The following is a 13,276-nucleotide window of genomic DNA, read 5'->3' as shown; positions in this document are numbered from 1 at the left end:
TCTAGCCGCTAAAGATACTACAGTAAACAAAACAGCCCCCAATCCCTTAACCTATTTCTTACGGAGTTTACCAGGCGGGTCCGGGGCGAACGTGGACGATAAGCGTAAAAGGATGACACGGAGCGTTATTCCCGCCCCCGGCCCGCCCCCGGCCCGCCCCGCGTCGGCGTCCAGAGAGCGCGGCTCCGAGGCCGGAGTTCGGCGCACCCCCCGCGAGGAGGACTGTCCCCACCCGGCCGGGAGGAGGTCCTGCGGGATCCAGCCCCGGCACCTTCCGGAGCGGAGTCTGCGGGCCACGACCCCGCGGTTCTGCCGGCTTTTGCCCCAGATCGGCCTCGGCCCGCGCTCGCCCGAGGGGCCGCCAGCCGCGCGCATCCTGGCGGCGAGCACCACCGGGGCGCCGAGGGGCGGCCGCGGAGCCCGGGCCCCGGGGCTGGGCCTGCAGCCAGCCATTGTGAGGGGAGCGGCGGGGCGCAGCTACCGAGGTAAAGCGGGGAGCGCGGAAACGGTGGGAGGGGACCGCTAGCGCCCGCGGACAGTGGGCCAAGACGCCGCTTCCCCGCCGCCGCTTCCCGGAATCCCTCTCCCGCTTCTCCTCCGGGAACGCCTCCCCTCCTGCGGAAGGGGCTTCGGCTGGAGCGCCGCTGACAGCCTCCCGGGGGCCGCCTCCGCACCCAGACCCCCGCGCAGCCCTCCGGGTCAGTGCTGGGCGCCCGCTGGCTGTCCCCCTCCGGCCCGTTCCGAGCGCCCCCGTTCATCGGCCCTGCTGGGAACCCTCTTTCTTTGCGCCCAGTCCTGCGCCCCCCCCCACCCCTACCCCTGCCCCGCGTGGGATTCCCGGGACGCTCGGACACTTGTCGCTACAGTGCGTGAGCGGCTGTGACGCTCGAGGGTCGCCTTCCTCAGGATCCTCCCTGCCTTGCAAAACTGAGTGATCAGCTCCGGCCTCCGGTTGTGGGTAAATCTGAGAAGGGGTGTTGGGGTCTCCGCCCTGCCACCCCAGGACTGCCCCCCACCGGGTGCTTTATCATCCCTAGTTCCCGCGTGGGAGAGGGTCAAGTGGGGCTGGAGTGCCCGATGTTCATCCAGATTCACTGCTCGGAAGCTGTTGGGGACAAAGGGACAGCACCACGGAAGCAGAGGGATGGACCCCAATCTCGAACTGGGTTCGAGTCGGCTCTTGAGCGTCAGCCCGGAGCAGATCAATCAGTTACGCGGATAACCATCAACCCGTTTGTTTGGCCAGTGATGGCTTTATTGAGAAACCTTGGGTATTCCTCCACCTTTGTTTCTTTTAAAATTTGTTTGATTTTCTTGCTTTTGTTTGGCAGGAGGGCTTAGGAACTAAGATAACAGGCCAGATTTGGGCCTGAGCTGGACCTTGGTGGGAGGTTCAGGGGCTGGCCAGTGGTCGCCCTCCCTTAGCGACATGCTAACTGATTGTTGCAGGGGCTGAGAACCTAAGGCTGGCTTCTGTCCCACGCCTGGCCAGGGTTCCCAAATACCTCCCCACCCCCTGCAACGGCCAGTCCTCCTGTTCAGCCTTGGGGGAGGGAGGGAGGCCATCCCAAAATCCGCTCTGAGGAAAACTGTGACAAAATGCAATTGGATGGTACTGATAAGATCTGATCTGTTTATCCCAGTAAATGGCTTGTACTTTTAGCTGTCACTCTATGGTTAAGTTGTTTTTCAAGTTGAGGACTTCAAAAACCTGCATGACTCTTTATCCTTACCTGTATTGCCTATTAGGTTTCTTAATTTTTAAAAGGTACATGGTGATTTCTCTTAAAAAAAAACAAAAAAGGTAGAATAAAGACCTTAGCAGTAAACCTTTTAGTAAAACATATAATCCATCCCTCGCACTTGCACACACAGAACCGCTTTGAACTCATTTTCCAGTTACATTTATAGACCTTCCAATAGTTGGAAAGTCAATGCTATATAAATTTTGTTCCAGTTCTTACATGTTCTGCTCTGTTGGACCAATATTCCTTGACTATCAATCATCATATTTTATCCAAACTAAAAAGCATTTGGTAATAAGATGCATTTGTACTTTATGTAACCAAATAAGACAAAACAGTCAATTATGCTATGATATGCCTTATGATTTCAGAGATGCTCAAGTGTGGAAAGGAAACATGAATTTTATGATCTGTGACATGGTATGACCCTGTGCAGAGCATGAGGGTACTTTGTCCAAGGGTGGTATTGATACTGATCAAAATATGGATATGCTGCAGGATGCCTACAATGAACAATCAATCCTGTGACACCAGGGTTTCAAAGAAAGAAAGACCTTTTATTGCAGAGCACAAGGCAAGGAGAGCAGGAGGCTTGTGAGCCTCCAATCTGTCTCCCCGAACTGGAAAGACTCTAAGTTTTATTGTATTCTCCTAAGGCCAGGCAGGATTAGGATAATGAGTATAATGGCTTGAAATGAGGAAGTTAGAGATAGTCTAATTATTAAGCATGTGCAGATTGAGTATGTGCTTAGTCACAGAACATTTTTAAGAAAATGGCAGCTTTAACATGATTTTAGCATTACAGTGAACTATAGGTCACCTATAGTTTAAGGTTTAAGCCATTGCACATGTGAGGTGGGCCAATTCTGGTTAGAACTAGCTTTGTCTAGCAAGATAGCAATAGGAATTGGGGTGGATTAGCTCTGAGCTGACTTAGGTTCCTTCGTTAACAAACATTAAGGGGCTGCCTATGTGATCACAACACTTTAGAGTTGAAAAACTGGATGGGGGGGGTACAAGTGGGGCCAGTCATGGGTTATGAAGCTTTACAGTTACAAAGTAAAGATTATACAGTTACACAGTAAAGCATCATCATGACAGTAATGAGGCATCCGGGTAGCAGTTCAGGGAGTTATGATAGTTACAGATATTTGCTTCTGGCTACATCAAAACAAGCATCTGGATTATGGTTCAGTGAGTTTCGGTAGTTTCAGGTATTTGCTTTTGGCTCTTCTACAATATGCTAGACAGTAAGAAAGCATCTATATAATGATCCAGTAACTATAATCATTTGTTGACTCTCGGTTAAAGAATGCTTTCTAGGGAGGAGGAAAGGAAAATTAGTTGGGAGAGGAGTTGGCAGAGGTAGAGAAAAGAGAAGACAAAGGAGGAAAAAGAGAAGTTTGGAGGATGAGGAGTAGTCCTGAATCACTGAAAATTTCTGACTACATTTGGTTGCCACACAAGCCAGGGCTTTATAAATGTGTACCAAGGAAGGAAGGAAACTTGGTTGTGAAAAAGCTAAGTGTGGTAAGATGCAGTTTGCTTCTTTCCTGTTTATTAGGGAGACTCTTCAAGTATTTTGACTCATCAATATAGTTTCTGGTGGTTGTAGCACACTCAAATCTTAAATATATTAAAAGGAAAAAACACCGACAAATTAGACAACTTAGAGGAAATAGACAATTTCCTGGAAACACATGGACGACATAGACTGACCCAAGAAGAAATAGAAGACCTTAACAAACCAATCATAAGTAAAGAGATCTAGTCGTCAAAAATCTTCCTACAAATGAAAGCCCAGGGTCAGATGGCTTCACAAGGGAATTTTACCAAACTTGCCAAAAAGAATTGACACCATTCCTGCCCAAACTCTTTCAAAGCCTTGAAGAAAAAGGAACACTACCTAACTCATTTTATGAAGCTAATATCACTCTAATACCAAAGCCAGATAAAGTTACTACAAGAAAGGAAAACTACAGGCTGACCTCCTTAATGAATATAGATGCAAAAATCCTCAACAAAATACTTGCAAAATGAATCCAAAGGCAGATTAGAAAAATTATACACCACAACCAAGTGGGCTTCATTCCTGGCATGCAAGGGTGGTGCAACATGAGAAAAACAATCAATGTAATACAATACATTAATAAATCTAAAGGAAAAATCAAATGATCATCTTGATAGATGCTGAGAAAGCATTTGACAAAAATTCGGCATCTCTTTTTGAAAAAAAAAAAAAACACTTCAAAAGGTAGGAATTGAAGAAAACTTCCTCAATATGATAAGGGTCATATATGAAAAAACACAGCCAGCATAGTGCTCAATGATGAGAGACTGAAAGTCTTCCCTCTAAGATCAGGAATGAGACAAGGATGCCCGCGGTCACCATTATTATTCAACATTGTGCTAGAAGTGCTAGCCAGGGCAATCCTGCAAGACAAAGAAATAAAAGGCATCCAGATTGGAAAGGAAGAAGTAAAACTGTCATTATTTGCATATGCTATGATCTTACATTTGGAAAATCCCGAGAAAGTGATGATAAAGCTATTTGAGCTAATAAACAAATTCAGGAGAGTAGTGGTTACAATATAAATGTGCGAAAGTCAGTACTGTACCTATACAATAGAAATTACCTAACTGAAGAGACACTCAAGAAAAAAAATTCCATTCACAATAGCAACTAAAAAGTCAAATACCTAGAAATAAACTTAACCAAGGACGTAAAAGACCTCTAGACAGAAAATTGCAAAACTTTACTAAAAGAAATCAAAGAGAACCAAATTAGGTAGAAAGACATTCCTTATTCATGGATAAGAAGGCTAAACATCATCAAGATGTTAATTCTGCCCAGACTGATCTACAGATTCAATGCATTTCCAATACCCTACATTGCGGACTTGGAAAAGCTAGTTATCAAGTTTATATGGAAGGGAAAACTTGCCAAAAACATTCTAAAAAAGAAGGAGTTGGGAGGACTTACAGTTCCCAACTTTAAAGCGTACTATAAAGCAGCAGTGGTCAAAACAGCATGGTACTGGCACAGGGATAGACATGTTGCTCAATGGAATCATATTGAGAGTTTAGAAATAGACCCCCAGATCTATGGTCAACTGATTTTGATAAGGACCCAAAAATCTGCTAAACTAGGACAGAACAGTCTCTTCAATAAATGGGGCTGGGAGAACTGGATATACATATCCGAAAGAATGAAACCCCTACCTCATACCCTGTGCCAGTTTGGATATGTTATGTCCCCCAGAAAAGCCATGTTCTTTAATGCAATCTTGTAGGGGCAGACCTGTTAATCTTGATTATGGTGGAACCTTTTGATTGAATGTGTTGTAGTTTGCTAATGCTGCCGGAACGCAAAACACCAGAGATGGATTGGCTTTTATAAAAAGTGGGTTTATTTGGTTACAGAGTTACAGTCTTAAGGCCATAAAGTGTCCAAGGTAACACATCAGCAGTCGGGTACCTTCACTGGAGGATGGCCAATGGTGTCCAGAAAACCTCTGTTAGCTGGAAAGGCACGTGGCTGGCATCTGCTCCAAAGTTCTGGTTTCAAAATGGCTTTCCCCAGGATGTTCCTCTCTAGGCTGCAGTTCCCCAAAACTGTCACTCTTCATTGCACTTGGGATATTTGTCCTCTCTCAGCTTCTCCGGAGCAAGAGTCTGCTGTCAACAGCCGTCTTCAGACTGTCTCTCATCTGCAGCTCCTGTGCTTTCTTCAAAGTATCCCTCTTGGCTGTAGCATGCTCGCTCCTTCTGTCAGATCTTATATAGTGCTCCAGTAATTTAATTCAGACCCACCCAATGGGTGGGCCAACACCTCCATGGAAATTATGCAATCAGAGTCATCACCCACAGTTGGATGGGGTGCATCTCCATGGAAACACTCAAAGAATTACAATCTAATTAACACTGTTAGTCTGCCCACACAAGATTACATCAAAGATAATGGTGTTTGGGGGGCCATAAGACATTCAAACTGGCACAGAATGCTTCCACGGAGATGTGACCTTTTGAACTGTAAGTGAGAACTCTGGCTGAATTATTTCCATGGAGATGTGGACCTCATCCATTCACAGTGGGTCTTGATTAGTTCACTGGACTACTTAAGAAAGTTCAAGAGCCGACACTGATGCTGACGCATGGAGATACAGAAAGAAAGATGTTTGGAAATGGTAAGCTAAGAGTTTGCCCTGGAGAAGCTAAGAGAAGATCCCCAGATGCTTAGAGAAACACCCTTGGAGAAAGAAGCAAGGACACACAGGAGCTGAGAGAGAGGAGCGAAGACAGAAGCCCAGAGACATTTTGGAGAAAGCCATATTGAAACACAACCTGGGAGCAGAGGAGCAGCAGACACTAGCTATGTGCCTTCCCAGCTGACAGAGGTGATCCAGGTGCCATTAGCCATTCTTCAGTGAAGGTATCAGCCTTAGTATGGACACTTGAATGGTGGTAGAACTGTACATTTGTAACTTAATAAATTCCCTTTATAAAAGCCAATCCATTTCTGATATTTTGCATTACAGCAGCATTAGCAAACCAGAACAAACCCTATACAAAAATTAACTCAAAATAGATCAAAGACTGCAATATAAGGGACAGTATCATAAATCTCCTAGAAAATAATATAGGGAAACATCTTCAAGACCTAGTAATAGGAGGTACCTTCTTAAACCTTATACCCAAAGCACAAGCAATGAAAGAAAAAATAGATATATGGGAACTCCTCAGAATCAAGTTTCTGTGCCTCACAGTTTTGTCAAAAAGGTGACGAGAAAGCCAATTCAATGGGAGAAAATATTTGGAAACCATATATCTGATAAGAGACTGATATCCAAAACACATGAAAAAATGTTCATCTTCTCTAGCTATCAGGGAAGTGCAAATCAAAAGCACAATGTGATATCATCTCACACCAATGAGAATGGCTGCCATTAAACAAGCAGGAAACTATGAATGCTGGAGAGGATTTAGAAGAATTGGAACTCTTATTCATTGCTGGTGGGAATGTATAATAGATAATGGTTTTCCTCAGAAAACTAGATATCGAGTGTTCTAGTTTGCTAATGCTGCCGGAATGCAAAACACCAGAAATGGATTGGCTTTTATAAAAGGGGGTTTATTTGGTTACACAGTTACAGTCTTAAGGCCTTACAGTGTCCAAACTAAGTCATCATCAATCGGGTATCTTCACTGGAGGATGGCCAATGGTGTCCAGAAAACCTCTGTTAACTGGGAAGGCACGTGGCCGGCGTCTGCTCCACAGTTTTGGTTTTCTCCCATGATGTTCCTCTCTAAGCTTCAGTTCTCTCCGAAAGGTCAATCTCAGTTGCTCTTGGGGCATTTGTCCTCTCTTAGCTTCTCCGGAGCAAAAGTCTGCTTTCAAATGCTGTCTCCAAAATGTCTCTGTAAGCTGAAGCTCCTCTCTCAGTTCCAATGCATTCTTCAAAGTGTCCCTCTTGGCTGTAGCACCTTTTCAAAATGTCACTCTCAGCTGCACTGAGTTCCTTCTGTTTGTCAGCTGATTTATATGGCCCCAGTAATTTAATTCAGACCCACCCTGAATGAGCGGGCCAGCACCTCCATGGAAGTTATCCAATCAGAGTCATCACCCACAGTTGGGTGGGGCACATCTCCACAGAAACACTCAAAGAATTACAATCTAATTAACACTGATATGTCTGCCCACACAAGATTACATCAAAGATAATGGCGTTTGGGGGCCATAATACATTCAAACCAGCACATTGAGTTACCCTAGGATCTGGCAATACCACTTCTTGGTATATACCCGGAAGATCTGAAAGCAGTGACATGAACAGACATTTTCATACCAATGTTCATAGCAGCATTGTTCACAGTTGCCAGGAGATGGAAACAATCCAAGTGTCCATCAGTAGAAAAGTGGATAAACAAAATGTGGTGTATACATAGGATGGAATACTATGCAGCAGTAAGAAGGAACGAGGTCTGGAAACATGAGAATGTGAGTGAACTTGAAGACATGATGCTGAGTGAAATAAGTCAGACACAAAAGGAGATGTACTTCCTGAACAATGCAAAATCAGTGTCATATAATGTAGAATATTGGGGGCCTAGAGATAGACAGAAGCTAGTGAAGGGGAAATGATAACCTAATATGTAGAGACATTGTTAATGAGGGTGAACTTAAAGGTATGGGAATGGACAGGGGAGATGATTTTTTTGTTGATGGATTATAAGTATCACTGCTGCATTGAAGACAAACATGATCAAAAGTGGTTGTTTAAAGGCATATTTACCGTAGATTAGCACTACAAATATAAATAAGCGCTTTCATGATATACTTCTAAGTTATGACATTGGTACAAAGAGTTAACAATAGACTGCTATATAGGAAAACTACCTATTGCATAGTAGGGACTATATTTAATATGAATACTTTATTAGCACTGCACAAATACTAGGGATAAATAATTGGGGGCTGATAAGAGCTGTGGGGTGTTTGGGGTCATGATAATTGTTTAAAATTGAGAGTGATGATGATTGTATAAGTAAGTGAAGATAATGTGAGACATTGGTTGTTTGTCTTGGGCAAAATATATGCTATGTGAAATTAGGAACCCCCTATTTAATCAGTCAAGCCATTGATCTTTTTTTGATTAGTTTATATTTTTTAATACAGTTTTATGGAGATATATCCACATACCCTGTAATCATTCACAGTGCACAATCAGCTATTCACAGTACCATCATATAGTTGTACAGTCATCAACAGAATCAACTTTTGAACATTTTTCTTATTCAAAAAAAAATTAAAATAAAAGTAAAAAAGAACACCCAAAACATTCCATCCCACCCTATTTTTCATTTAGTTTTTGTCACCATTTTTCTACTCACCTATCTATACACTGGACAAAAGGAGTGTGTGAGCCATGAGGTTTTCACAATCACACACTCACACCATGTAAGCTACATAGTTATACAAGCGTCTTCAAGAATCAAGGCTAGTGGGTTGCAGTTTGACAGTTTCAGGTATTTCCTTCTAGCTATTGCAATACATCAAAAACTAAAAAGGGATATCTATATAGCGCATCAGAATGCCCTCTAGAGTAACCTCTTGACTCTATTTGAAATCTCTCAGCCACTGCAACTGTTTTGTTGCATCTCACTTCCCCCTTTTGGTCAAGAAGCTTTTTCTCAATCCCATGATGCCAGGTCCAGGCTCATCCCCTGGAGTCCTGTCCCATGTTGCCAGGGAGATTTATAACCCTGGGAGTCAAGTCCCATGTAGGGGGGAGGGCAGTGAGTTCACCTGCCGCTTGGGCTTAGAAAGAGAGAGAGAGGCCACATCTGAGCAACAAAGCGGTTCTCTGTGGGAGACTCTTAGGCACAATTATAAGTGGGCTTAGCCTCTCCCATGGAGCAACTAGCCTCACAAAGTCACGCCCCAAGATCGAGGGCTCATCCTACCAAACTGTCAGTCCTCAACATTTGCAAGAACACTAGTAACAACCCAGGTGGGGAAGTCTAACATTTCCGCATTCTTCCCCAGTTCCCCAGGGTTCCCTGCAAATATATCCTCATTTTCTGCCCAAATTGCTTTGGGATGTATTGGAATTTTACACTAGCCTGTATAAACCTACCAGATCTTACTTCCTATTCAAAGTTCCATGTGATTATGGTGTTTGAATAAACTGACCATACAAGTTAAACTATTTAGTGTGCTACAGAAAATATAGATTCTGCACCTAATAAACATCTCTTCCCTTGGTCTCACATAGAAGTTGAAGTTTTAAAACACAGTCAATGTCGTCCTTTACCCTTTGGTCTTACTTGCCTTAGTCCTAACCAGATCTGCTTCATTCATATCTCTAATTGAGGTCTGAACTCTTTTTCAGCATTTTAAACAGTTGCTATATGAGGTAATACTGACATGCAAAGCTGCTGAGCTCTAGCTCTGAGTTTCAGGTGTCACACAGATACCCAAAGTTCCAGAGACCGACCAGGTTATACACAAAGAACTCAACATCTCAGAATTTAGAGATAACCATTACAAGTCAGGAATAGATGTGTCTGAAGCCCTCGATCTTGAGGCTTGCTTTTGATAAACTTATGGCTGTAAAGGAGAGGCTAAGCCCACCTATAATTATGCCTGGGAGTCACCTCCAGAGAACCTCTTTTGTCACTCAGATATGGCCTTTCTCTTTGCAAATAAATTCATCACCTCCCCCCTATGTGGGACATGACTCCCACAGGAGTGAGTCTGCTTGTGATGTGGGACACTGATCCCAGGAATCAGTGGTGGTGGCATCAAGGGATTGAGAATGACTTTTTTATCAAAAGGGGTAAAAGAAAGGTAACCAAATAAGGTTTCAGTGGCTAAGATATTTCAGATAGTCGAGAGGCTATCCTGGGGGTTACTCTTATGCGAGGTTCAGCTAGATATGAGATGACCACAGTAGGACAAGCCCAAATCAACAGTAGTCCCCCAAACCCTCAAGAATACCCTGGTCCCTATCTGAGACTCTATAAAAGTTTCACTCACTAAGTTTATTTTTCAGAAACTTAAATCCTCCAGAGTGTTCCTTTGCCAGATAAGTCCCAAAACCCATAGGCAACAGCCTCTTCAAGAAAATCAACCAGATGCACCCCTCTTTCTCATAATGTCGACACCCCTTTTCAATAAGAACAAGTTAGGGTGGCCCCTGCCTGACATCCCTCAAGATTGAGAAAGTGATTAAATGTGAGGGAGGGGTAGCAACAGACAAGATAGGATTTAACAAAAGATTATGAATACTTAATGTTTATATAAATGATTTATTTTTAGTTGTTAAGGTATTTGGATAGCTAGAAGGAAGTAACTGAAATGGGACTGTAACCCACAACATTCTTTGAAATTTGCTCTATAACTAGTTGTTAAATACTTTGAAAGTTATCACCTTTCTGTATATATGTGATATTTCACAATAAGGAAATAAACTGAAATTGTGGAACTGTAACCCATAACATTCTTTGAAATTTGCTCTCTAACTACTTGTTAATTCATATTTTGGAAGTTATCACTTTTCTGTAATAGGTTATATTTCACAGTAAAAAATGTTGAAATAAATAATGTATCACTGGAATAGAAGGAAATTCCTTACAATTGCTTTGTCCCTGCAACAACTTAATAGGAACATGAATTCAATAAAATATGCTCAAAGATAAGAAAATTTAAAAATAGTTATAGAAAGAGATTGCAAACCTAAAGGAATAAATTCAAGACCATAAAAACAAATTACAAAGGAAATAAGTTAAAAGAAGGAACAGAATAAACACTGCTGGAATTTAAAATATTTTAATAGACCAAAAGCTTGACTTAAGTCCAATGAATGTAGATAACTGAAGACAAAGATTAAACCAATTAGAAAGAATCTGATATGGAAGACAGAAACAATCAAATATTAAGATAATTAGGATCCCTGTGATGGTTTGAAGCTGTATGGACCCCAGAAGATCATGTTCTGAAAGCTAATCCATTCCTGTGAGTGAAGACCTATTGTGGGTGGGATCTTTTGATTAGGTTATTTCAGTTGAGGTCTGCCATGGGTGGGTTTAATCCTCTTACTGGAGTCCTTTATAAGAGGACGAAACAGAGAGAGAAAGACATTGAAGCTGAGTGAAAGAGAAACACACAGAAGCTCAGAAAGAAGGCCACAGTGGAGCAACGAGAAGTTGAAAGCAATGGAGCCCAGAAGTGAAGGGAAAAACCAACAGACGCCAGCCATGTGCCTTGCCACGTGACAGAGGAGTCCCAGATCACCGGCAGCCTCTCTTCAGGAAGAAGGTATCATCTTGATGATGCCTAGATTTGAACACTTTCATGGCCTCAGAACTGTAAGCTTGTAAACAAGTAGATTCCCACTGTTAAAAGCCAGCCCATTTCTGGTATATTGCACTTTGGCAACTTTAGTAAACTAAAACAGAATTTGGTACCAGGAGAGGGGTGCTGTTATTGCAAATACCAAAAATGCTGGAATGGCTTTATAAATGGTTAAGGGGAAGATTCTGGAAGATTTGTGAGGCACTTGATAGAAAACATATAGATTGTTTTGAAGAGACTGTTGGTAGAAATATGGATGCTAAAGGTGGTTCTGATGAGGCCTTAGGCAGAAATGATGAATGTTTCATTGCAAACTAAAAGAAAGGTGATCCTTACTTTAAGGTGGCAGAGAATTTTGCAAAATTGAGTCCTGATTTCAGATGGAAGGCAGAATTTGTAAGTGACGAGCTGGTATATTTAGCTAAAGAGATTTCTGAACTAAATGTGGGAAGTGCAGCCTGGTGACCCCTTGCAGCTTATAGTAAAATGTGAGAGGAAAGGGACAAATTGAGAACTGAACTCATGGGCACAATGAAACCAGAAATTGATGGTTTTGAAAATTCTGAGTTTCCGGAAAGCAAGCTCCCAGTGGACAGTGCCCTATGTGAGGATTTAACTGAATGTGGAACCAATCAGCCATTTCAGTGTGGGTCAAATTGGAAATGCAGTTATCCAGAAAGGATATGTGGAGAGTCATACTGTCTGACGGTGGTATATACTGCATGAGAAACCAACAAGTTTTTGCAAGAGCTGTATGAATGGAACCACTTTCAGTCCAGACTAAAAGGAACAGAAAGGGGACAGATTGATGGAAAAATGACTTCAAAGGCAGAGCCATGCAAGGTGAGGTCTGGAGCAAAGACATCTTGGGCTGAGGGAGTGGACTCACCCATGTATGTCGAAAGGGTGGGTATGCCCCGGAGCTTGCAGAGGGCAGGTTTTCTGCCCAGTTGTTTAGGAAGAGTGTTGCCATCCCAGGCTTCAGAGAGGGTGGAGCATATTCCCTGGGGATTAGGTAGAGTCGGCCGCCACCCCACTGTTGCAAGGGGGTTGAGCCTGTGCCCTGGGCAGAGTTCGGCTGACACTCCAATGCTTGAGGAGGGTGGGGCCTCAAGTCCAGCCATCACCCCGATGCTTGGAGATGTTGGAGTATTCACCCCAGTGAAGGGGAGAGCATTGCCCTTGGAAAGGATGAGGCTGCTGCTCTATCAAGCCCAGAGGACAAAGCATCGTTCTATAGATAACTCTCAGACCTTAAATCGAATGGAGTTTGCCCTGCAGGTTTTTGGAACTGTTTTGGACCAGTGACCCCTGTTTTCCTTCCAGTTTCTCCCTATGGCAATGGGAATGTTCACTCTATGACTGTCTCTCCTTTGTATATAGGAAGCAGATAACTTGTTCTAAGTTTCACAGGTCCACAGCTGGAGGGGAATTGTGCCCCAGAACAGACCATGCCTATAACTGATTTTGATGAGACTTTGGACTTAATATTTTTACTGAAATGCTTTAAGCCTTTTGAAATATTGTGATGGAATGACTGTATTTTGCATATGGAAAGAGCATGTCTTTATGGGTTCAGAGGGTGAAGTGTGATGGTTTGATGCTGTATGGTCCCCAGAAGATCATGCTGTTAAAGCTATATCCATTCCTGTGTGCGTAAACCTGTTGTGGGTGG

At 43.0% G+C, this 13,276-nt stretch overlaps 1 protein-coding gene across 8 annotated transcripts in view; it reads left to right on the top strand.

Moving 5' to 3' along the window:
* The first annotated feature begins 209 nt into the window (after positions 1-209).
* Positions 210-13,276, top strand: part of IFNAR2 (interferon alpha and beta receptor subunit 2) — a 50,931-nt gene continuing 37,864 nt past the window's right edge. For 2 of the 8 annotated variants that reach the window (XR_005216297.1, XM_037832418.1), the window contains exon 1: positions 210-1,271. The gene's annotated coding sequence lies outside the window, so the exon portion shown is untranslated. The remainder of the gene's footprint in view (positions 1,272-13,276) is intronic. The other 6 variants (XM_037832392.1, XM_037832365.1, XM_037832357.1 and 3 more) reach the window with 5 other exon arrangements.

Source organism: Choloepus didactylus, chromosome 1 (assembly GCF_015220235.1).
Source record: "Choloepus didactylus isolate mChoDid1 chromosome 1, mChoDid1.pri, whole genome shotgun sequence".
NCBI lineage: Eukaryota > Metazoa > Chordata > Mammalia > Pilosa > Megalonychidae > Choloepus > Choloepus didactylus.
The sequence above is the reverse complement of the archived record's forward strand: the minus strand, read 5'-3'. Positions and strand labels throughout refer to the sequence as shown.